This window comes from Anoplophora glabripennis, unplaced genomic scaffold, assembly GCF_000390285.2.
Source record: "Anoplophora glabripennis isolate ALB-LARVAE unplaced genomic scaffold, Agla_2.0 scaffold42, whole genome shotgun sequence".
Classification (NCBI taxonomy): Eukaryota; Metazoa; Arthropoda; class Insecta; order Coleoptera; family Cerambycidae; genus Anoplophora; species Anoplophora glabripennis.
Window position 1 is genome coordinate 1,102,828 of NW_019416219.1, and position 24,429 is coordinate 1,127,256.

Below are 24,429 nucleotides of genomic sequence, written 5' to 3' on the forward strand. Positions count from 1 at the left end.
TTTCAGCCGTCCTCTTCTTCCACCTTCGTTGACTTTTCTTATTTTGGATCCCTAATAATAAGGAAGAGGGTGTTTTGTTTTATCGCCGTTTGCAGATTGTTACTGGTACGACGTCGAAGGAACATAGCCAGTTGTTTTTCTCGTAAACAAGTAAATATCACATCCACAGATATTCCTACAGAAATACTTCTTTTTATCTTAAAAAAAAATGTATTAGGAAAATTTTTCCCGAATAGTATGGGTATATTTAGGTATGACGAAAAGTTATTAATTATAACAAAAATTTCAACTCAAACCGTTCCTAATTTTCTACCACATTTTAAGTATTCAAAAATTGCCGCCTTATTCCTAGCAATATTAATTACTTCGTATTTCGACAATTAACATGAAATTAGCAGCCACGATATATTAATTAACACATCTTAGACTGGTCGTAGCTTCTTAAGAACGTAACAAGTGTTAACAATATGCCAATATGTATGTTTCAGGCAGTATACTGCAAAAGTGCCTCAGTTTCAATTTGTATGTTGGGTTGCCTATACGACAGCGATGCTAAATCACGGTCCTTGGTTTTAACGAAAGCTTAAAAATATATTTTTAGTAATTTTTGTACTGTATTTACAACATAAAGATAATTTGTTTTACTTAATGATAGGTATGATAAAAAAGGCTAAAGATTAATTTTGTCTAAACCTTGTAATTTTTTACAGAAGATGGCCAGCTTCATTCAGTTTAGAAGGTCCAGAAGGGCTTCCACATCCAGCATCTACATGCAGGTAAAAATATATACTTTTTATTTCAAAACAACTTTAATATCATTTGTTGAACAAAGAATTCCGAGATAATTTCGTCATTCGAGACATAAGCTGGTGAAATTTGGTTTATTCTATTTTTCTGTACGTTATTGCCATTTGTCGATATATGTGGCAGTTTAGGATGACGTATCACCGACAGTTGTAGTCCGTAAAGGATGCAGAGGCGTGTTGTGAAAGGGGTTATTTTGTTTAAAATCAACAAATGACATCAAATTCAAAAAGAGAATATTTGTTTTGATTCATGCAGCATTATTCCTATGACGTTTTATGTTTCATATGGTTTTAAAAACGATTCGAAGCACATATTTTCTTCAGCGAACTATTAGAAGAAAAATAAAATGAAAATGGAATTCAGTTTCAATTTCTGATGAGGCTCATTTATACACAAAGCGCCTCGAAACGCTGCGTTTTCAATATACGGGATGTTTAAATTAAATGAAATAAATGACTTTTTTGCCTCAAAATCTTTTAATGAATGGTGCCGAGATATAGTCGTTTCGTAACCTTAACTTGCCATGCTGTATACATTTTTTCATGGCTTCGTATTCGATTTTTTCAGGCGTCCCCGCACGTCAATGGTCCCGAATTTACTGATCGCGTAAGAATTTCAGTTATGCGGCACAAACGGCTCTTATTCCAGATATTCTGTAATTTCAGCCGGGAGAAATAAGCGTCCTCGTTTCTTCATGGCAACATGTTACACATGATTTATGGCCAAATATTTGCGATGCCGCACTTTGTAGTTCATATCTGGTATTTGTCGTCTGTAGTCGGCTCCGGATGCCTGCCTGCCTGTTTGAATTTCGCAGATTTCCCAAGTGTTCCGAAATTACGTTTCGCTTAGTATTCTGGTCTAGGATGAGTTAAACTTTTTAGTAAGCCCACGGGATGAACAACACACTCGCGAAATAGGGAAAATTTCCCGAATTGCGGCGGGGAGCGGGCCGCGGGTTTTATTATGCATAAAAGGTGATGAATAGTCCGCTTTCCGTTATGAAAATGAGAGGCTTACAAAGAAGTTCAACAATGGCGCGTATTCGAAATTAATTATTCACCCAGGTTCCCTGGAAATGCATAAAGTTTTTCAGATCCATCTACCCTAGACAATGAATGCGGTACTTGCGAATATTCTTATTGCACTTTATCAAGTTATTTCCGTGAATAAAGTGGAAAACAATAGGTTCAGAGCTATATTTTCACAGTAATATAGTCCATATTAGAAACTAAAGTGCGGTTTGTGTCTTTAATTTCAGGGAATAAAGTAAAGTGTCATTTTTAGTTCTCTTGGGATTAAGTCTGCTTTTATCTACAACCGTTTCAAAAGTTACAGGTTTTTCACACAATTTCCGGTGTGAAAATCTCAGCACATATATTCATCAGTTTGAGGAAAACATGAAAACATGGTGGTTAAAAGGAATTTAAAATGGGCGCCAACCTATAATCAAATTAAACTTATTAAACTCTATAATGGTTTCCTCTGTGCCAGGCTACCATAAAGATTGTTTCCTTTCGGGACTTCAAATTCCCTTAGATGGCAACATATCGTAAATCTTCATTAAATCTGGTGTGACTTATTCAACTTTAGTTACTAATATTCGCTAATAACTCGAAATTTTACTAATTACAATTTTAATTATAATTCTTTACTTTGATCCGTAATTTTTATACAAATCTTTACACAAATATTCACTCGAATATTAACTCGAGTCTTCACTGAAATATTTACTTAATATCTCAAAATATTTATGAAATATCTAACCGAAAATAATTCGAATCTTTACAGATAAATCTTTAAAAATCTTTACTTCGATATTTGTAATCTTTATAATAGAATCTTTAAACAAATCTTTAATCAAAATTTGTTATCTTTGCTGGTAAGATCTGAGAGAGAGAAAAAAAACAAAATTCTATTAGCATGTGGTTGTACAGCTTTGAAGGCCATAAAAAATAAGCAAAATTCAAGTGGTTACTAAACTGAAATCTACTAGATTGAATTTAAGACTAGAAATTTAATTATTCGGTAAATTACCTTTGTATGATGGATTTTACTATTCATAGGTGATACAATGTAGGTAAACCTTTGGTTTAAATTTTTATTAAATTAAATCTTACAAAAAATTCAACCGAAATGGTCGTTTGAACAAAATAAATGTTAGATTAGGCAACTGCTATTTAATCACCACTGTCATTGACCATAACCTAGGTCCAAACTACATATTATCTAGTCCACTAATCATGTTTCTATGGATCGATCGAGTTCTTAGGTCGATGTGACAGAAACAAATAAATAACCTTCAGTACTTGACATCCAAGTAACCTAAAAGTTGTGGTGAATTGGTCCATCAGATCCGTGTACAATTAATTAAACAATAATAAAAAGAAATAATGCATAAAACGTTGTTCAGTTAAAATTATACATGTACAGATAATAGTACAATCCGAATAGATTTACATTTCGTTTAATAAAGTGTCTTCAGGTTTATAAACAGGTACCTAGTCCTAGTAGCAAACATTCATTAAATCAGTGTTCTATAACTAGTTGTAGGGTGTAACAAAGATCTACATAACAATTCAATAATACAACAGTATACAGGTGGAAACAAAATAACTATGTGTTATAACAACATTGAATTTTTATATGAAGACCTCAAGAAGCTGTTAAATGTTGTACACGAGCAGTGTTATAGCTAAAAATGGTGACATTCACGCCGTACAGATAGTGAACGTTACACTATAAGCCGAGCTCGGGACTCGGTCGGATGATCATAGCCGTCGGCCTTTCGCTACAGCGCATCGTACGAAACCGGTAATAACGGTAGTTATTGGCTTCGCGTTTGCTTCGTGTATACGTGTTTTAATATTATAATAATGTCGAGCGCACCAAGGGGTAAAAAACGACCTTTCGCTGATAAAGTACGCAAATTTATTTATTTTCATTTATACCTATCTGTTTATTTATTTATTTGTTTATGACGAACACGCCTATGACTAGCCGACGAAAACACCGAGCTTTACAAATAAGGTATTCCAATAAGTAAAAAATAAAAGTTTGGTTTATATTTTCTAGTGTTTTTTCGAAATCGTAACTTCCCAAAACTTTGATCTTTACCATTTTTTTCTAGATAGAACGGTAAAAAGGATAAGGGGGGCGAAATGTTTTGTGAATGACCTTGAATGCAATTAACACGGTTTCCAATGAGAATTCAAGGCAACTCCTATATTCCTCGATGATATACAAGGTTTGTTCCAAACTAAACAGGCCTTTTTAAAAATAAGAACAAAAAGTTTTTTTGGCAAAACCGACTTATTTAGTTAATGGCCCAATATCCTGCAACAAACACCAACTTCCTTCTGCGCGAAACGCTTCAAAAGGCGAAGATAGAAATGTGCGTTAAACGGTTTGGCTTGGTGGAACTAACTCTTTATGGACAATGCTCTTGGAATCGTAAAAGCAAATCAACATCGTCTTCATCTTCGAACTCCAAACGAGATTTCTTGGGTTTTGGCTTGTCTGGCGCCTTCCACTCAACACTTTGGCGCTTGGTTTCTGGATCATATTGAAAATGTCACGTTTCATCACCAGTCACAATGTTGTAAAGGAAGTTTTTGTTCCTTTTGGCCTCCCTGATGACGTTTGAATATTGAATTCTGAGCAATTTTTCGTCGTCAGTCAACTTGTGCGAAACAAAGCGTGCACATATGTACTTACCAGTATCCCAAATGTTCCACCAAAATGCGATACACTGATGTTTTTGAGATGCTCACTTCCAATTCCATGAATTTCAATGAAGATTTTGGTTGATTTTTGATGAATTCACACAGTTTTGATGGAATCTGCGGTGATGACGGATTTCGGTTGGCCAACATGTTGCTCTACAACCTTTTCAACTCTCCTGTTTTTAAATTTTATATCACTTGTCGTTTGATTTTTGTATGGTCATTCTGTACATCATTATATTACTAATAGATCGCGGTATTTATCGCATTAAGTTGGCAGCTCTAATAAATTCTCACACGAGAGTATAATTTCAGTCCCCCTAATAACTTACTAGTGAAGTGTCATTACATATTCCACTTAAATTAGTATCACACATCGTCATTACTTAGTCCCATAGGTTACCACCAGAATACCACACTAATTGCGTTGAAACAGCGTCGCTTGAAGCACAGGGCAGGCCAGGTTTAATCTTTAGTAGGCAGAATCTTGTGCACACTGAGAAAAGAGTTGCGATAGGTCAAGTGTGACCATATCTCTAATTCTGTCTGTCAGTAACATTGGTTTACATTTAATGGAAGTTAGTTGACTTTTTTCATTGATTTTTAGTATCTTTCCTTAAATTATTGCTTTTTTAATTTTAGATAAACTTAGCACACAAAAAGATAGAAAGACATGGGCATTGTTGTTCCAGAAAATCGCACATTATTAGATTATTAAAGAAAATAAGATATCCATGTTTGTCTTCGATAAATTTTTGTAAAATTTTATACATCGACACTTTCAACTATGCTGCATTTGTTGTTAGTTGAACTGAATCTCATTAGATGATTTCTTTTGTCATTCGGTGAGTGACTGTACCCATCAAATATCGTTAATCCTCTCCTGGCGGACCCGTTGTTGGTCCTTGTTCGTTCCGTGGCACCTAGGCATGACTCTCTCTTCCTCCTATACTCCGTGCCGAAGGGTTGAAACCAGAAATGTTTCCCTCTATAATTATGGCGCAATTGGGAGTCGCCATCCACCACTTGCGGTCACATGCGCTTAATGCGCATTCCGGACATTTTATTGTAGCATCAACGTCCGCGAAAACCATTCCCATGAAATACGATCTGTCGCATATTTGTTAATATTCATGGTTCCGGAGTGCGATGGTGTTAGAGCAACATACGCAGCGGGCGGTCGTTGGAAAATTATAGCAGCTGCAATACAGGGAGATTCGCAATTTATCCAAAAAAAATTTGTAGATATATCAGTCGTTTGAAATAGAATCGATATCACCGAAAAAGTTAAAGTACATAGCGATTTCTGGAAAAAAATGTTTGAAATTTTTATATCTAGAAGCGTAGTTGTATGAATGTGAGTATGTTTATTAAAATATTTTTTGCACGGTTTCTTCCAGGTGGCTGCAATCGTATAGCCATACCCATAGACTCTGGTCGAACTAAACGTGAAGGTGGTAGAAATGTATTCGCCCAAACGGTGCACAAACACAGCCGCACTGAACGACCGACCATAAATTTCAACTGTTGACAAAATGCCTAGCAGTGCAGTGCAGCAATGCCGAATATATTTTAATGAATATGTAAATATTTTTTGATATAACCAAAATTTACCTTCAATATAATGAAATTGTTTGAGGACATAAATAATTAAGATATGTTGTTGGCCAAATGCACATAATAGAAATTTTCTACACATTATATACAAATTATTATTTGTTACCTTTAGTAGAAAACTTTTTAAGGGACGCCTATGAAACTCATTAGATTTTATTGCTAGGCGTTTTTATACATGTTCAACTGACTTGAACCAGTAAATTTTCCGTTACAGGTTAGGTGTTTTAAATAATTGCTGCAACAAAATATTCAAAATACCCAGTTTACGCATGATGAAGAAACGCAGTCAGAAAAAAAAAACTGGCTCTGAAGCTGGGATTACCACAACAGTTGAAGGAATATGGTGTATTAGACGAGGGCGGTCGGTAGCAGGCCACCTCGGTCTCATGATTTAAACACTCTCGATTTTTTTAAGGGGACATAAAAAAATCGAAATATATCTTATTGGAGTGTAAACTATTGATGATTTACGTGACGTATTACAGCTGCTGCCAATAGTTTACAATCGGCGAGAAGGAACATTTGTCTTGGTTCGTCAGACGTGCTCAAATGTGTTAACGAGTGTAGTAGATAAAATTTTAAAATAAAGAAGTAGAACAGTCCTAATATCATGTAAGAGCAAATTATTTTATTAGAATACTAATTAACATAGCAGGTACCATAATTTTTTGAAATTTTGAAAAGTATAGCCAAGGGGTTGTTGAATTTCATGTTGATGAAACCTACGACCTTCTTGGAATTTTTAACTATGTTAATAATACTTCTCCATATTTCGGAACGGGTACTTTGCCACAAGTAACTTTTTTAAATAATTTAACAGCCTGTTTAAATGTTTTATAAAGTATTTTCTCATAAATTCATAAATACAGTTTGTAAATAAAACTTAAGGTTTTATTTGGTTATGTTTTATACATTTTAAAATTATAATTATTATCAGTAAATGTCTTATATCTGTATATGTTAATTAAAAAATGAAAAGAAAATAAATAATACATTATAAGCGCTTTATAGCTTTCAGGACTATTGAATATAGACAACTCAGTAAGCATGGTCCTGTGGCGCAACGGATAACGCGTCTGACTACGGATCAGAAGATTCCAGGTTCGAATCCTGGCAGGATCGATTATACTTTTTTGTTTTAATTAGGCCATAAAATGGCGCAAGTATATTAGTATATTTTGTTATATGAGTTGGAAATGTCGTTTTTTTTTTGTGTGAATGAACCATCATTGTCAAGTGCACGAACGAAAAGATGTCATATCAAATGTCACCAAATTATTTCAGTTTAGATTTTTAAACATCTGTAAAGCGGTCCTATGAAATTAAATGAATCGATAAGCTTCCTGCAAATTTAATTTCATGTTTCAATTAAGAAAATCATACACATAGTTATTTGATATTTTCATTTTCAGCGAAGAAAATTTTCACATCTAGAGAAAAAATGTCATTTTGAATTTGAATATTTTTTAATACCTATTAAAAATTATTTCCTGAAGATTCTTCAATATAAATATGTATTTCTAAATTATCCGAGTAAATTGAAAAGAAAATGTAACAAAGATGTCTCAAATTTGTCTAAATTGTTTATATAAAAATTTAAAAAATAGTATACCTACTGATTTAACAATTTTTAAACTGATAATGTTATTAAGTCGTGTACTGATATTTGTGGTTAGTGACTAATTTTCATAAGCCTTCGATAGCTCAGTTGGTAGAGCGGTGGACTGTAGTGGATTACAAAAGTAGACATCCATAGGTCGCTGGTTCAAATCCGGCTCGAAGGATCCTTTTTTTTTATTAGAAACATTTTCTGCTGCTAAATTTAAAATTAACTGATAATGGTTTGCAGTTTTTTATTACTAAATGAATAATAAATACACAATTGTTAAGATAATTTTAATTTTCCAATTCAAAGCGAACGTTTTTCTTTGTTGTAAAAAAAATTCCAAAGCAACTTTTCATTATTTTAAATAATCAATCGAATGGCATAGAAAAAAAAAGTTTTATTGTTAAATCATAAAAATTAACGATTAAAAAATTGATATTTTTATCTTTTTTATTAAAAATAAAAAAATATATCTATTTCTCTGAGAAGAAAGTTTGCATTTTTTAGAGTAGATTGGAACAAAAATTATAAAATTCATTTATTTTTCTGCTTGTGAAATTTCTGAAATCATCCCTTAACTTCTAACCACCCTAACTGTTAATTTTAATAGTACAAGAAAAAGGCTATAGACCATTTTTATGTAGAATTTTATGCTTTACAACTTTTATAGGATTTTTTTTTCTAGTGTTATCTTGAAAACCCCCTTTATTTTATCTTTTTCACCCTTGCTCGGGGGTTGAAAAAAAAATTACTTTCTGTCACTTATTGTTATTATACAGTGTGTGCAAGATAAAGATGGGATAGCATTAGGATCTAGGAAACGGTAAGCGATACGGGGTGGCTCAAATTAGAAAAAAGTTGTGTTTTTTAGACCTATATTTTGTGCTGTATTGACTTTATACTATTATGACTTCCTCCAATAGATATTTTGAAAGCGTTTAGAGCCGTACTCAGGAAAAATTTAAAAGCCAAAACAGGCTAAAAACCTTTTTAAGCGATTACAATAGTAATACCATCTAATTCAGAATTAAAAATGACTTTAGATGTTGTCATAAAAATAGCAGCGACGCATTTAAAAAAACTAACCTGGTGATGGCCCCTCGAAGACGAAACGTCGGATTACAAAAATATTGACGCCATTGGATAAAACGAAAAGAGCGGCAAAGTAAACATGCAATTTATTTTAAAATTAAAGCCAGAAGAAAATGAAACGATTTTGCAAAATTTCGGGTTTAAAATTTTCTATAGGGCATATTATTAGGTATAAATAAACACGACTTTTTTCTAATTTGAGCGACCCCAGGCAAGTTGACCAGTTTGCGATTTACAGGCCCATTTAAATATACAAATTCTTAAGGTAATGTATTCAAATTATTTTAGTTGCTGTTATTATTACTGTAAATTCCTAAATAACGTATGGTCCAGTTCAACTAAAAGGTAAGATTTAAATATTTTATTAATGTTAGGTACCTTTATCTAGTTTAAAAAAAACACAGATATTTAAGAATACTGAATTGATGCAATACACTGATTTCCAAAGTTTAGTCTTGTTGGAAAATATGAAAGAAGGAACTTTTTTTTGAAACGGTTGAAAATTTAAATAATTTTAGATGTATGTTGAAGATTCCACTCAATAGATTTCAAAATTCTTTTTATAAAATTATGGGAACAAATGCAATATAATGTATTTGGGTGTTATTTCGGTTCTGTATTTTTTGGGGTCCTTTTAGCAAGTTTATGTATTGTACAGGGTGTGACTGAGATATTGAACACACTTGAAGAAACACTTTTGTTTTTTAATTTTGGAAATCCCAATTTAATTCAGACAGAATTTGGTGAGTGTAAACAAATCAATAAATTAAAGCTGTTATTTTTTGAAGTACCCTCGTACCAGCATTTTGTGTTCTCGCACACTTTCCGTGTAGCATCTAGCGTGCATTTGCGGTTACATAATCCCAGAGTATCGTTAAACAAAGTTGCAACCTCCGCCGACAGCTTACCTAGAGACCACCACCTGCCCCGACCCCCAGAACGTAATCCCTAAGGAACCCCTACCTAAGGATCAAGTTACCTTGACCAAACCAACCGGAATCGCGTGCCACTACCAACCGGCACATGTTTGAAAATATGAAAGTGAATCAACTCCGCCAGTTTTACGAGCCATAGTAGTAACGTGTTGTATGCTATTTGATAAATTGAGTGTGTTTTGTAAACAAAACTTCGTCGATACCGCGCATTGTGCTCGGTTAAAGGGGCCATCTTATGTGGGTGTTAAAAACGAGAATTGTGTGTTTCCCGGATGAAAAACTGCGAGGTTTTCTATATGGGAAGTAATTAGTGCGTTTACACGTTAAAAGGCGATTATGGCCGACTACTACGAGGTAATGTACCCTTCTCGTGCTTCCGTTAAACATTACATTCTTCCAATGCAAATTTTATTTCTGCCATAGCTTGTTATGCGGTGTTTACAATGTTACATCCACTGGAAAAGGTTAGATTGTCTTACATTGCCTTCCATTTGCCATGTAAAATTTTAAAACGTCGTAAAACTTCCTAAAAATGAAGATAAAGTGATGTCGTGACGAGATACACAAAACCACATCATAAAAACATTATTCCGCGATCCCGTATCTTGACGTTTTAATAATTCATCTCTGTTTTGGTATTTGAAACATAAATAAAGTGCTATTATGTGCTATTTTTATTTCCAGTAGCGAAGTAGGTACTCTTGGCGATAATGGCAAGGTCAATATATTCTTATCGGCAGCGAGGTTTTATTTTATTTGTAACTGCCTCCCATATCGCGGTTTAAAAGTCTTATGGGGTCATTCAGCGAGCGTGAAAAATGAGAAATACAAACAAAGCGAAAAAAACATCAGCTAGACCACACAATTTATAATTATGTATGGATAAATGGCTACGTATCTTATCTGTTATGAATTAAACATTAGAGACGAACCAACTGACAAATATGTCCTTGCAAAAATAGTTTAAAAAGTGTTTTAGATATTTAGAAAAACACTGTCTAATGTTTTACCTGCTTGTATTTTGGGAACTAAAAATATGCGTCTTTATTCACAGGTATCTCTTATTTTCATATAATTTTTCGATTATTTTAAAGAATATGATACCTTTTATAAACCTTTCGTAAGTCGTAACACATGATTTTTGAATGAGTATTACAGATTCTGTAACATAACACTTGCTACATGGCAAAGTGAAAATCGAATCGTGTATGTTCGTTCTGCAGCCGCAGCATTTTGTCGACTTACGCCGTATAACAACAACGTATCCACTAATTTGCGCTTACTTCATTTATGCTCCAATGTAATCAAACACTGACCATTACTGCAAATAACATTAATTTGTACAATTTTACCCATATTTGACTAACACCGAAACAAAGGACCCTTTTAGATGAGAAGGAACAATCAATTCTAACGCGAGCAGTAGATGTACTGTGGAAACGAAGACTAGAAGAGATAGGCCTAAACTGTAAATAAATCTAATAACTCGCAAGACAGTGGTATTCAATATGGTGTAATTAATTTATTTTTTTTTTCATTTCTAAATCCTATTAATGTACATTTTCATTCACACACACCCTGTAGATTTTTAAGACTTAGTGTATACATTGAATTGACAGAATATACAGGGTGTTTGTAAATAAGTGCGAAATATTTTAGAGGTCGGTTACCGGTTATTTTTTGAAAAAAGTGCATATAAACGTAGGTCGAAATATGCTTCGTTTGCGAGATACGGAATGTTTAAATTTTAATTTTTTATTTATTTTTTTTATTACTTCCAAGAGTTTTAAAGATATTGACTCGAAATTTGAAAAACGCATTAGAGAGATATGTGCATTTACAATTAATATTTCTATTTGCACCAGTGGCGTTCGTGCGAGAATGCCACAACCTTTTTTAATAAAAACGCCACTGACTTTTCCCGATTTGATATTTTTTTAGAAATCCACCATCAATTCTGGATGAAATTGGTCTCTTCAATTTTTTTCGTAGGATGCACCGTTTTTGAGGAAAAATTTTATTGTGGGTTTTGTTAATTTTTTTATTTAAAGGTGCAAGTAGAAATATTCGGATCACCCCAAAAAATGCACACTTATCCCTCCAAAGCGTTTCTCAATTTTCGACACATTGCAAATAACTGGAAAAATTACGTGTTTTTTAATTGATTTTACTGCCCATGAAAATCTAGACGATTTATTGTTATTTTATGTTGTAGGCAATCAAATTACCTACAATCTAAGATACCTAAAGTCATATTTCACCAATTTGTTAACTGTAAAATAAAACTCGAACGCGGAAAAAATAGTTTTCGGAAATTGCCCATTATTATTGCAAAAAACGATGGATTTTGATGAATTTTATGGAAAGGACAGTCAATCCAATGACCATCATGTGTGCCACAGGCCGATTCGATTGACCGTGAAATTGTTGCTACATGTATTTGTTACTTAAATTCGTTCGATTTTTTGCAACTAATTGTTTAATTACAAAACGTTAATTTTAGAAATTAATATCGTAGATATAGGTTCTAATTGATCCAAAGAAACGTATTAAAAAGTTGAATTAAGTTGCGTTATAAATAAAATGTTAGGCAAAATCCGCTCGGGAATTCGCTCTTTTTGCATTAAATGAGCTTATTTTTACGGCAATTGAAAAAAAGAAGTCACATGCACCTCCTTGTTCCCGAGATAGCTTTTGCCTACATCATACAACTAATTTTCCAATAGGTCGTCTAGATTTTTATGGTCTAAAAAAGTGAAAAAACACATAATTTTCCCAATTTGTTTACTTGGGGTCACTTTCGAGTTAGTTTTTTGATATTATCATTCTACATATCCTTCCCCATCATAATGTGTAGTAAAATGTATACTAATAATTTTTTTAAGTTTAGTTTTCAAGATTTATGATCTAATTCATATGGACTAATATTATTTTGTTGTCCTTCAAATAAGTTAAAACTTTCTCAATGAAATATTCAGTTATTAAAAAAATAAACAATAAAGTAAAATACTGCATGTGTACATGGGGGCTTTGTATTACATATATTTACATGTTGTTGTTTAGATTATAATCTAGAAGCATTGTTTGTGGTACCTACTTAGTATCGCAGGGTTGTTGCCTTCCTTAATTGCAAGGTTAATTTTACTAGGTCTTTTGTGCTCACCGTACTCCATCCCCTTTGCCCCGAAGTTTGAATACCTGCTATTGTGTTAGGCTTTCTTTAGTTCCTAGTCAGGGATGGTTCCACTTATTTTATCGTGCTTTACAAAATATAGTTTCTACAGTAGGGTCGAGCCCATACTTGAAATTCTACATATACTGTACAAATTGTATGTAACAAAAATCAAAAGCCAATAAATAGTAAGTAGAACTCCTTAAACTACAAAGTGTATTATATCTTAAATGTTATTGCTACTCAAAGAACTTTTTTTGCACCGTGAATCTGTTTGGTCATAGCCTTGTTTTGTTTCTGATATCGACAATTGAAATCATTTCTACTTATTATTGTTAGTTTCATAAAGTCTGATACAGCCTACCACCAAACTGCATTTATCACCAAACTGCATTGCTTATTGGAATTTTATTCAGTTTTTATTTTCACATCATTTCACAAATTACATTAACATAAATAATCACCCAATTGTGTCAAGGACGTAGACTGAGGCAACTTCATTTATCTTTTTGTTTTCACTACAGTACACGTAGTGCGTTTTTTTCCTTTAATTTTTCGAGCAGCCACGGCTTTGTTGCAAGTAAACAATGTCTGGAGAGCGCTGGAAGCTTTGTTTTGAGAAACATCAATCTTGCATGAAGGACGTTGCTAGATTTCACGAAACAAAGGCAGTAAACAGTGAGCAAAGAATAACTAGTTCCCTGCATGCTTACAGTGCATGGTTAAATTAAAATAGTACACTGCACCAGAGAGAGTGTAATAATTATATATATGTTCTGTAGAAAGCGGGTTTCCAAGCATTTCACGAATGATGCGCATTTGAAAACTACCCATACGCTACAAGTCATATAATTGGTGAAAATAGGTAAAATAAAGGACCTTGTATATCCCATGGCTGATTCCAAATATAGGTGGTGACTCTTCCGTAAAAATAATGATACGTTTTTGTGACATACTTCTAAGTAGTAACGGAGTTACTTTTGGTATGTTTGTTGCTACTGTACAAAACTGCATCTACGAAAAAACAAATCTTTAAAAATCTGAAGATCTGAGAACACTAGAACTTGTAGAATCAAACAAAAATTATAATTTATTGATCATCTTTGCTATAAAAAATTATCATTTAATTCTCTTGCGTAGACGGACTAGCTTATAGAAAAGAGAGGAAAGATTGAAGGGCCTTAATGCGGGCGAGTGGCCACGCATGGTTGGTTAGCTTCGACGGTGACTCATACCCCCCTTTTTCGAACTACATTCGCTTTTATTCCGTGTAATGACCGTTTTGTACTCGTTGGAATCCCTGCAAAGACGTCTAAATGGATTTAAACCGTCTGGAAATAAGGAAATCCTAAACTAAGCTGGTGCAACGTTGCCAAGTTAGAAACGGGGTTACTCACATCTGCTACTCATGTAAAATAATGTCACTAAAAATGTCGGTCAACAATATATCTCATTTTTTTTAACGATTGTAACTCCTCGGATTTCCCTTAATGCCTAAATCACTGATTAGATATTGTATAAATGAGATTTTTCAATCCTTGGAAAGTGAAACTTTGTCCTTTAAAAATGAACAGTTGGCAACAATGCCTAGAACCCGCAATCAGGATCTCCGATTTGCGTAAATATTTTATCGAAACCAAAATAGATTGTTCCTCTGTGACTAAGTCTGTCCAGCTAGACATTAAGATAACCCAAAAAGATTGCAGGTGCATAGGACGGGAAACCGACTCCAACGCAGACAAATGGCTGCAGGAAAAAAATAAAGCAACACGATACTGCTAAGTATTCGGCCGTACGGAATAAATAAACCCGGTGTTTTATGTGAATCGAGAGAAATGAGAAATAAAAATCGTGCGTTGCCCGGTGATGTTTTGTACTTTTCATTGGATGGAATACGGTGGCGGGCAGTTAAATATGGGTTTAATTTGTGGAAAAGTGCGTAATTCTGATAAATTGTCTAAGTGAATTACGGGGCTTCATTTAATATGCCCTGTTCTTGTCGAAAGCTGACGAAAAACTAAATGTTGTGCTATGAAACGTGAAATATTAGCATAATAAATTGAAAAACTTCCATTTCCACTTACCAGCATGTAAATAAGTACATTAAAAATATATGTACCATCTGCACTCCTCATTTTATTAAATGTGAGAGAAGTATTTTTGGTTGTACCTACAGCGGCATTTAACGTAATCTTCTTTCATAAATTTTTGACCTCGTCTTTCAAAAGTGCTGTTCAAATCTCCAAAGACATGACAGTAAAAAAAAAACAAAGTTATAGTCAGTTGAACATGTATAAAAACGCCTAGCAATAAAAAATGAGTTTCATAAGCATCCTAAAAAAGTTTTCTGCTAAAGGTAAGAAATAATAATAATTTGCATACAGGGTGTCCCGACACTTGGTACAAAAAAGTCGAGTACAGATAGATGACGTCAAAATAATATCTGTTTTTCATATACATTTTTTTCATATGGGCCTTCGTTAACAAGTTACGGGCCCTCAAAGGTGAAAATTAAAAAGTTATTTTTATTTACAGTCTCTAAACTATTAACTTCAGCATTATGCAAATTTGGTGATCGATAATACATATAGTTTTTTTCTTTATATAAATTATAAATTGTCCGCCGAATTACGTTTTGTTTTCGCTTCCTCTTTACGCAGTGATCTATAACACCTTGTTTAATAACGCGAAACATTGTGGACTCATACATGAAAGATATATACTCGGAAAGCTTATGAAAAGAGCTTTAAGTTAAAAAAAAATCGTCAAGATTCGTTGAAAAACAACGTAGTTACAGACTGTCAAATATATTGTTTTCAGGCGAATTTCGTTTATTTAGCGGCAGGACGATGAATATTATCGTCATTTTCTTCGGACTCGTTGTTCTTCGCTTCCCCCACCCTTCCGCCGCGCCACGGCTCGCCGAAAATCAAACGACCCATTGAATTTTGACAATATTTCTTATGCACTTAACATACTTCCACAAATAAAATATTTTTACTTGGGAAAGTACTCGAGTTGCCGGTTATGACAGTATTTTTTTTGCCGCTACCAACCTAATTTGTTTAACAATCAGCCGTCAACTTTGACAGTCTGTAACTGTTGTTTTTCAACGAATCTTGACGATTTTTTTTAACTTAAAGCTCTTTTCATAAGCTTTCCGAATATGTAATAATATATAATATATCACGCTCGTGCGTCGTATATTTCATTTTACAACTAAGGCTGAAAAGTTAAAAAAATNACTGACTTTTGACAATATTTCTTATGCACTTAACATACTTCCACAAATAAAATATTTTTACTTGAGAAAGTACTCGGGTTGCCGGTTATGACAGTATTTTTTTTGCCGCTACCAACCTAATTTGTTTAACAATCAGCCGTCAACTTTGACAGTCTGTAACTCTGTTGTTTTTCAACGAATCTTGACGATTTTTTTTTAACTTAAAGCTCTTTTCATAAGCTTTCCGAATATGTAATAAGGCTCATGCGTCGTATATTTCATTTTGCAACTAAGGCTGAAAAAATAAAAAAAATTCCAGGTTGCAAATTTGAAATTAAAAAAAAAATGATAGATTTCAACGTATTATTATGAAATCTACCTTGAAAAAAATCAGTGCGATTGTGGAAGATCCTCGGGTTCGTCCAGGCTAATAATTAGGTTAATTTGTTTATAAGGCCATAACTTGTAAAATATTCAACTTACCAATTCCAGATTTCGTGTCAGTTATTAGACAGTGATAAGGAATAAGAGGATGCGATGCCAAAACGTTCTGGTAATAATAACGCAGTTTATAAATGTTTAATTGAAAAGTCATAAATAAACTTTTTCTGTTTATATTTCCTGGCCTATACTCTTATTGCACTGTACCATAGTGTTAATCTTTATGAGATATAATTGATAGTGAACTCAGTTATAATAAAAAATGTCTTGCTCTATGTCTACCAAAGTCTTCATTTGTTTCATTTTCTCATTTTTGATATGTGGTCTTTTGTACTTATATAAAAAGATCTGTTACTTCATTATTATAGTTGAGTTCATTAAATGTAATAATATGCCACCTCCTGCTTTCCCACGCAAATCTGATTATGAACAACTCAGCTGTTCGAATGAAAGACTATAGTTACAAGAAATGCGGTATATCTAATTAACGTATTCCAAAGTTGAACAACTCTTACCGCAGATTTACGTTTATAGGCGTGTTCGCCACGATTTTATCTAAATTCTCCGGCACCGCATAAAATTCGGTAGCGTTGTCCTGAACTGCACTGCCCCTTTCGTACCAGCGAAAGCCTAAGCCGTTTTTATCTCTTATTTTTCTAGTTGCTGTCGAGCCTGGCCACCGATCTGGACAACATGCTCAGCGAGCTGTGCACCACGCCGCCGCCCCCGTACGACAGGTTGTCGGACAATGAACTGCATAATAGGTGAGTCACTTTGCCTGCTTCTCGAGATGAAAAAATCGAAACCTGATCGGAGCTGAAAATATCGCGAGTGCCAATTAAGAAAGGAAATATAAAATTCATCGAAACCTACGTGTGAGTTGCGCTGCGTTAGCACACAAGCCAAATGCACGTACATAAAAAATTATTTCGTGAGGTTATGCGTGAGGTGCTGATTTTTCAGAAATAAAAATGATTTTTTTCGAATATCTACCATTTTTCCTCGAAAGATGGCAACAGTTGAGATGTCCCTCACTGTCAGCTAAAACGACTAGTGCAATCAAAAGATTCCGCCTTTGTCTACAACATAGCGAGAAATTCTCAGTTTTGTACGTTTGTAGCGGTATGCTACAATTACATTTAGTACCTGCCTCAATAAATATATTTTGCTTTCTGGGAATTTACGAGCCATGTAAATTATACTTTGAATTATCCGAGATTATCCCAAATAAATGTATTTAGCAAATGAGATTAGAATAAGTAGGCTGTAAACATAAATTAGTTGCTGTTTATTAGGGTACATAAGCACAAACCGAGTAGTTAATGACCCGGATAAGTGTTAATTAGGATAGGGTAATTAAAGTAGGTACCTGGGGACAAGGATAAAAACCGAAAACATTTCCAGGCACGAACCAGAAGTCTTGAAGCCTAGTTCCTGCTCGGTTGTGTCTCGTGTTACCAGAGAAATTAGTAGAATAAAGTTTTCCATGCTACTTATAGTTTTTCTCCTCACTTGAAGACCAAACCACTATACTTTTACTGACAAACGGACTTCTTCTTCTGTAGTGCCCTTCATATGTTCATAAAGATGACAACAATATATAATGCAATTGCGGCTTCATCAAGTTGAAAACATCTTTTACGTCTGCAACTTTATTACAACTATAACATATCTACAAAGTGTTCGCGAAGCATTGTAACTCTGGGGACAAAGAGAGTGTTTTCGAGCTTTGATACTCGGAGGAAATATTTTCATTTCAGATACGCACTATTCAAATAAGCGATGAAAGCCCAGGCCTGCAGACGGGCGCTATATAAAACTACCCGGCTCGAAGGGGCATCTGAAATATCGCCCCGTGACTCTTGATCGTTCCGCCATCCCCCTTTTGACTAAGATGGGATTACGTCCCTTAGCGAATTTTATTTTTCGATATGCGAGGATGGAATTTCACACCCCTAGGCATCGCCAATCCTACAAAGTGTATTAGAATTGTCGGTAGTGTGATCGCCCCCATATATTCACCCGTAATGATGGACAAATTGTCATGAGGAGAATTCGTGTCTGAAGTTGTGGAACATTTTTAAGCGAGGGGCTATTTCTGGTTCTTATTTGTCTTCTCGAGTTCGATCGCTGAGCGGCGTAAAACTTTTCATAAAGTGGCGTTTACAGAAAGGACAAAATAAACCACGTGAATGAAGTTTTCAGGATTTTGCAGTGTTTTCAAAATTTGTCATTTAGATTTCATATTTCAGATGGGGCTAATAGCGCTTTATTAACAATTAAAAAACAAGGCTTTAGAATAATGCGAGTCCCAAAAACTCTTCAGCATCTTGTAGGGGGATGTTTAAACTTTAATTTAGGTATCCGGCACATAAAAAATAATAATTTTTAACGCGGAAATCGGCCGTTGAAAATCGTCATTTTCGCATTTTTAGTAACTTAAATTGTTTATAACTTTAAAACTATCAATTTTAGAGGCAAAGTGCATAGGAACTTTTTTGTTCATAATATGACAAAAAACTTTTCGGAGTGAAAAAAACAATTTTTACAATTTGTGTAAACAAATGGGCATCAGATTTCCGGCCGGCATCATCTTGATTCATGTTAGGGAACATCTCACGAATCTGAATATGCAAAAAAATCGAGTTGGAAAATTTCCCCCACGGATGCGAGGTTTTCGCCTTGTCTTATATTCTGGTGTACTAAGTTCCGCTTTAGTTCTGGAATATCCCCACTATAACCAGAATAAATATAATACTGATATTCCTAAGAATATGTAACCATGACTAATGTGTAAAATTATTACGCTATTATTAGTTTTCCATAAACCTATTGTACAACAATAAAAGCTTGATACATACAATGATTCCAACTCAACCGAAGAATACCCCTGGTTCGTACCGGGGTTCCTTTCTGATACGAAATTGTATTTGCACGGCAATAAATCATATTTATAAATTTATATGAAGCATTTCCTTATGCCCTATTACGTTTTTGAATATGCAGAACCGTTTATAACATATTTAGACTGCGATTACGGCAGGCAAATTGAATTCGTTTTGTATTTATGACTTTTTTCTCCATTTCCATTTCTCCACTCTCCACATAGTAAAACGATTTTATTTCCACAATTGAGCGGTTGTTTAGCGCACAATATACGCGGTCTGGGGTCAGAGGTGGGTAATAGGGTTTTAATATTGTGTTTGCCGCCTGTTAAGTATAAAATATATTATAAAATATCTGAATGCAAATTTTTAGATTTAAATACAAATTTACATAAGCATTTAGTAGCAAAACTGCTTGTACAGTTCGGATTAAGCTTCATTTATGATATTAACTGACAAAACAATACATATTTTTTATTATGCAAACACCCCTTTGAAATGGATTTATGAAGAAATTGATCGTTTATCTTTGATGATTTATATATTTTACTTATTTGGTTGACTTATATTTTCAACACTTTAGTCTTCTTGCTTTACCAGGTTTGCTGAATTCGCTGTTACTTATTTTTACAAACAAATATTTATTTACACTTTTTAACTTTTATATAATACCTACCCCTAACGTTTTTTGATTTATTTCCTTAGTCTTACTAGGATTGGTACTAAAACATGAAAGTCAAAGGCGAACAAAAATACAGCTATTTTACAACTTTTAAATCTTATACAGGGTATCCTGAATTACATAAGTTAAGGTTTATCTGACGATAGAATTCCTAAAATAAGAAAGAAATTAAAGGCAGAAATCAGTTGAATTGGTTTACAAATATGTCCACTGATTATATTGACAATGGGATAAGAACTTTTATTTTATAGTTATTTCTAAGAACAAAACGGTCTTTATTTCCTTCAAAAGGTGAGCCATTTTCGAATTTTTACTTTTTGAAATTAAAAATAAATTAAAAATATCTCCAAAAGTATTCATTTGACAAAAAAGGGTATAGGTATTGTTTCAAATACAAATTTGTATATACTGTAATCACCAAAGACCCAAAAAAGTCATTGACATAAATTTTAATTGTCCCCTTTGCCGTTATAGTCTTTCCGAAGTCAGTTGAACATGTATAAAAACGCTTAGCAATAAAATTTAATGAGTTTCATAGGCGTTCCTAAAAAAAGTTTTCTGCTAAAGGTAAAAAATTATATAATGTGTAGAAAATTTCTATTATATGTTCATTTGGCCAACAACATATTTTAATTATTTATGTCCTCAAACAATTTTATTATATTGATGGTAAATTTCGTTTTGTTCCGTTTCAAAAGGTCTCCAAAATGCCATGTTGTAATAATATTAGTAAACAAAATATCCCACTTATTTCTCCCTTTCGCATTGTAATATGAATGATTAATAGAAAGTGCCTATAATAAATCAAAATTACCTGTATCACACCAAACTCCGCATTGCTTCACTGCACTGCTAGGCAATTTGTCAACCGCTTGTCAACAACTGAGATTTATTGCCCAGTTGCCCAGTGCAGCTGTGTTATACGCCGTTTGCCCGCCAACCTCTTGGTTCTTCAGTTCAGATTGGAGTATACCATCTTGGACTACATTAATACATGTAAAATTGTATTTGGAATAAAATTTTTTCTTATTTTTTTTATGAAATAGTTACTTTTAAATAGTTTTTATTCAACAATGTAATCAGCTTATTTAAAATTTAAACAAACAATAACTCCATACAGCATAATTTTTCTCACAATGTAAAACATTTCTCTTTCCTTGAATGAACTAAACGCACTTATATTTGCCAGATAGTCAGTAGCGCCTATATTCTGGAATTCGTAACGACAGAATTTCCCAGAATCCTCACCACTGGCACTGGTCGACAAATTTGTATAATAATTCGTTACAATTCTGCCTTTATTTGTGTGAAGTAATAAGTAATAATCCAAGTTTCATGGATCTCCATCGAACATCTTCAAAAATATTTAACTAAATATATTTGTACCTCGGAATCTAAGCATTTGCCATGTCGGTAGAAACTTTTTTTCTTATTTTGGGGAGTTCTATCACCAGGTACATACATATGCACTGATCGTGCTTCAGCCTGTAGAGTAGGCAACACTTTATTCAAATCCCATACAGTTCTGTAGGACTCTCTGAAAATGTTTGCCACATTGGCAGATTGGTAAGTCCCCATGTACTCAACAGCTTCATAGTAAGAGACGAAGTTTTTTTCGCAGGAACGATTTATAGTATTTGACTTAAAATTCCATCTTTGGTAAATCATTGTCATTATTTCATTTATTTCAACATTCAGCATTTCGAAAACTTGATTTGTATGTATAACATTGTTGACTTAAAATCACTCAAAGAATCGCTTCTCAAAGCTTGTCTACGTACCTAATTATTATTAACACCCTGTATAACATTTTTTTCTGACCCCTTGGTATTATTTCAACATCCTATTACAGCAAGGACCAGCAAGATCTACAGAAAAAAATATTTTTATGATTTTAAAATTATCATTTGTTGCGCTTCTGGACTATTGTCGATGTTGAAAATTTAATTGTGTGTACATTACCTAAATCGTACGAATAATACGATGTTATTGGATTTATTCAATTATCGGTTAGGCACGCATTTGGTGGCTTTATTTTCAAATTATGCTGAAAATTAGCCGGGAACCGTGGCGATAGGATTCGACGTCTACAAACATAGCAACCGAGAACAAATAATCCCCGTTTGTGGTTCTGTATTGTCCCGGTGGCGATAATTCCAGAATTTGTTCTGCACCTGTTTCGTATTAAATAAATTACACTTAATGCCAGTTCAGGTTTGCAATAAAATTCTAGTTCTTCGTAAAAATGAATAATTACTTTTGTTTCGTTTCACAATAGCAAATTGTTTTAATAAAATAAATATAAATATTGAACGCATGACAGTTTGATCTCTTAATCTGTATATTTTTGCAGATGCATGTTTAAAAAACAACTTTGAACTTCCATATTTATCTTTATAAATGAACGGGTATTTGGAAAACCACATAATGCATTTGTTTATAAATTTAGATAAAGCGTGTTATCGGGACATATTTAACACATGCAGTATTTCCAACTTCCCATTTTTATTAACTTAACGCACCATTTATTCGACCATATTAGCTGGGTATTTTCAAGGAGAACTAAACATTTGCCTCTCATGCCGTTTTTTTGGTTTTTCTCAGAGTAATTATTAAACAAAAGTTTTATTTCTTTTTTTAATAATATTTTGTTCTAAATACATATTTTCTTTATGGCCGACACGTTTGGGTTTCTTTTTCGTATTAGCGGAGGGAAGAAACAAAAATTATTAAGATGCTTTCGTCTTAGATTTCGAAAGAAATTGATAAGGAAAAATTTGGACAACTTGATTCGTTTAAGGGGGCGTTTATATACGCAATTTTTTTGTCCAGCGTTTTAGAAAATCGAAGCAGTTATATAAGTTTTCTTCAGGGTACTTATAACAACTGACAATAACATTCAAAATAAGGGAAAAAAGCTTACTATTGTCTTACTAAAAGTGCGATTTCTTGTGTATAAAACGGTAGCCTTAAGAGATAGGGAGAATTTTTCATTTTTGTCCGTTTTCTGTGTGATACAATAAGTTTCTTAAGTGATGATTTTTATTTTTGTGTGGAGGTTTTACGAGGATTTTTATTCAATTTTTTAGGCCAAAGATTCGGGTTTTTTTAGTTACAACGTAAATCTCTTTAAATTATGTATCAGGTTTGATATTTAAACAAAAAATATAATAAGATAAATATACAACATAGTCTACTATACCCTACATACCTCTCAATTTTTTTTTGAGATGCACGATTCAATTTTTTTTATACAGGGTGTCCGCAAATTTCACCGACAACGTTTGACTGCATATTCACGACGATAAATAAATACGATCTACGAAAAGAAAGTTAAATAAAAACCTTTTGGTTGGCTTTCAAAGCTGTCAAAAATTAAACTAATTTAAATAATAACTTCGCTCATTTATTTGGACTATTATGGCGTATTATTTCTTAAAGCTTTAGTCAAATCGATGGGTGATAGTTTTCTCCGGTTACCTCTCCGTTTTAGCAATTAAAACCTTTATAGTAGTCGTATTTTTTAAAAACATTTAAAAAAAGATTGTCTCTTGAGAAAATCGCGTATAGAAAGTCATTCAGTGTCACGGATTTAAAATTTTGAGTTCAGTAGGTGATGTTAATGTTGATTGCTGTGGCTGTCGGGTAATGTCATTGTTGTCGTGTTTCTTTAGGATTCTCATCACTCCACACATGCAAATTATGAAAATTTACAACTCCTCATTTTTTTTGTTCATGTTTTCTTTGGCTAGAATGCGTATGGAAATGCACGAAAATAAAAACTTAGCCCATAACTGACACCAATTTTTTTCAATCATTAGAATCATATGTTGCAGTTGTAACAATGACTATACAGGGTAATTTATACGGATTTCATTTACCTGAAATCATGTGGTCGTGCCCTGCATACTTACTACTTTACTGGAAAATGGCAGGTATTCGACAAAATGGGAGTTTTAAGGGCTTATATCTGATGAATACTAGTTGACTCCCGTATAATAAGCAAATTATTTAATTTTTTTAGTTTCTTTCTTAATAATGTTTACTTGATTAATTATAATTACATTTTGCTACGTGGTAGTTTGAAGTTCATTATAAATCTCTTTGCAAATATCATCGAACAGCGAATTTTGCATACTTTGCCGTTTGACGAGTGAGATAACTCCGCTTCTACGCGAAGAAGAGCCGACAGTCATTTGTTTCCATTTAACCGGTGCCAAACTAACGACGTTACAGTGAACTTC

At 33.4% G+C, this 24,429-nt stretch overlaps 2 non-coding genes across 2 annotated transcripts; both read left to right on the forward strand.

The window, feature by feature from the left end:
* Window positions 1-7,198: 7,198 nt before the first annotated feature.
* Window positions 7,199-7,271, forward strand: Trnar-acg. Its single transcript has one exon. It is a non-coding gene; the product is annotated as a tRNA-Arg (tRNA).
* A 571-nt stretch (window positions 7,272-7,842) lies between these two features.
* On the forward strand, window positions 7,843-7,933 carry Trnay-gua. Its single transcript is given in 2 exon segments — window positions 7,843-7,879; window positions 7,898-7,933. It is a non-coding gene; the product is annotated as a tRNA-Tyr (tRNA).
* Window positions 7,934-24,429: the final 16,496 nt, after the last annotated feature.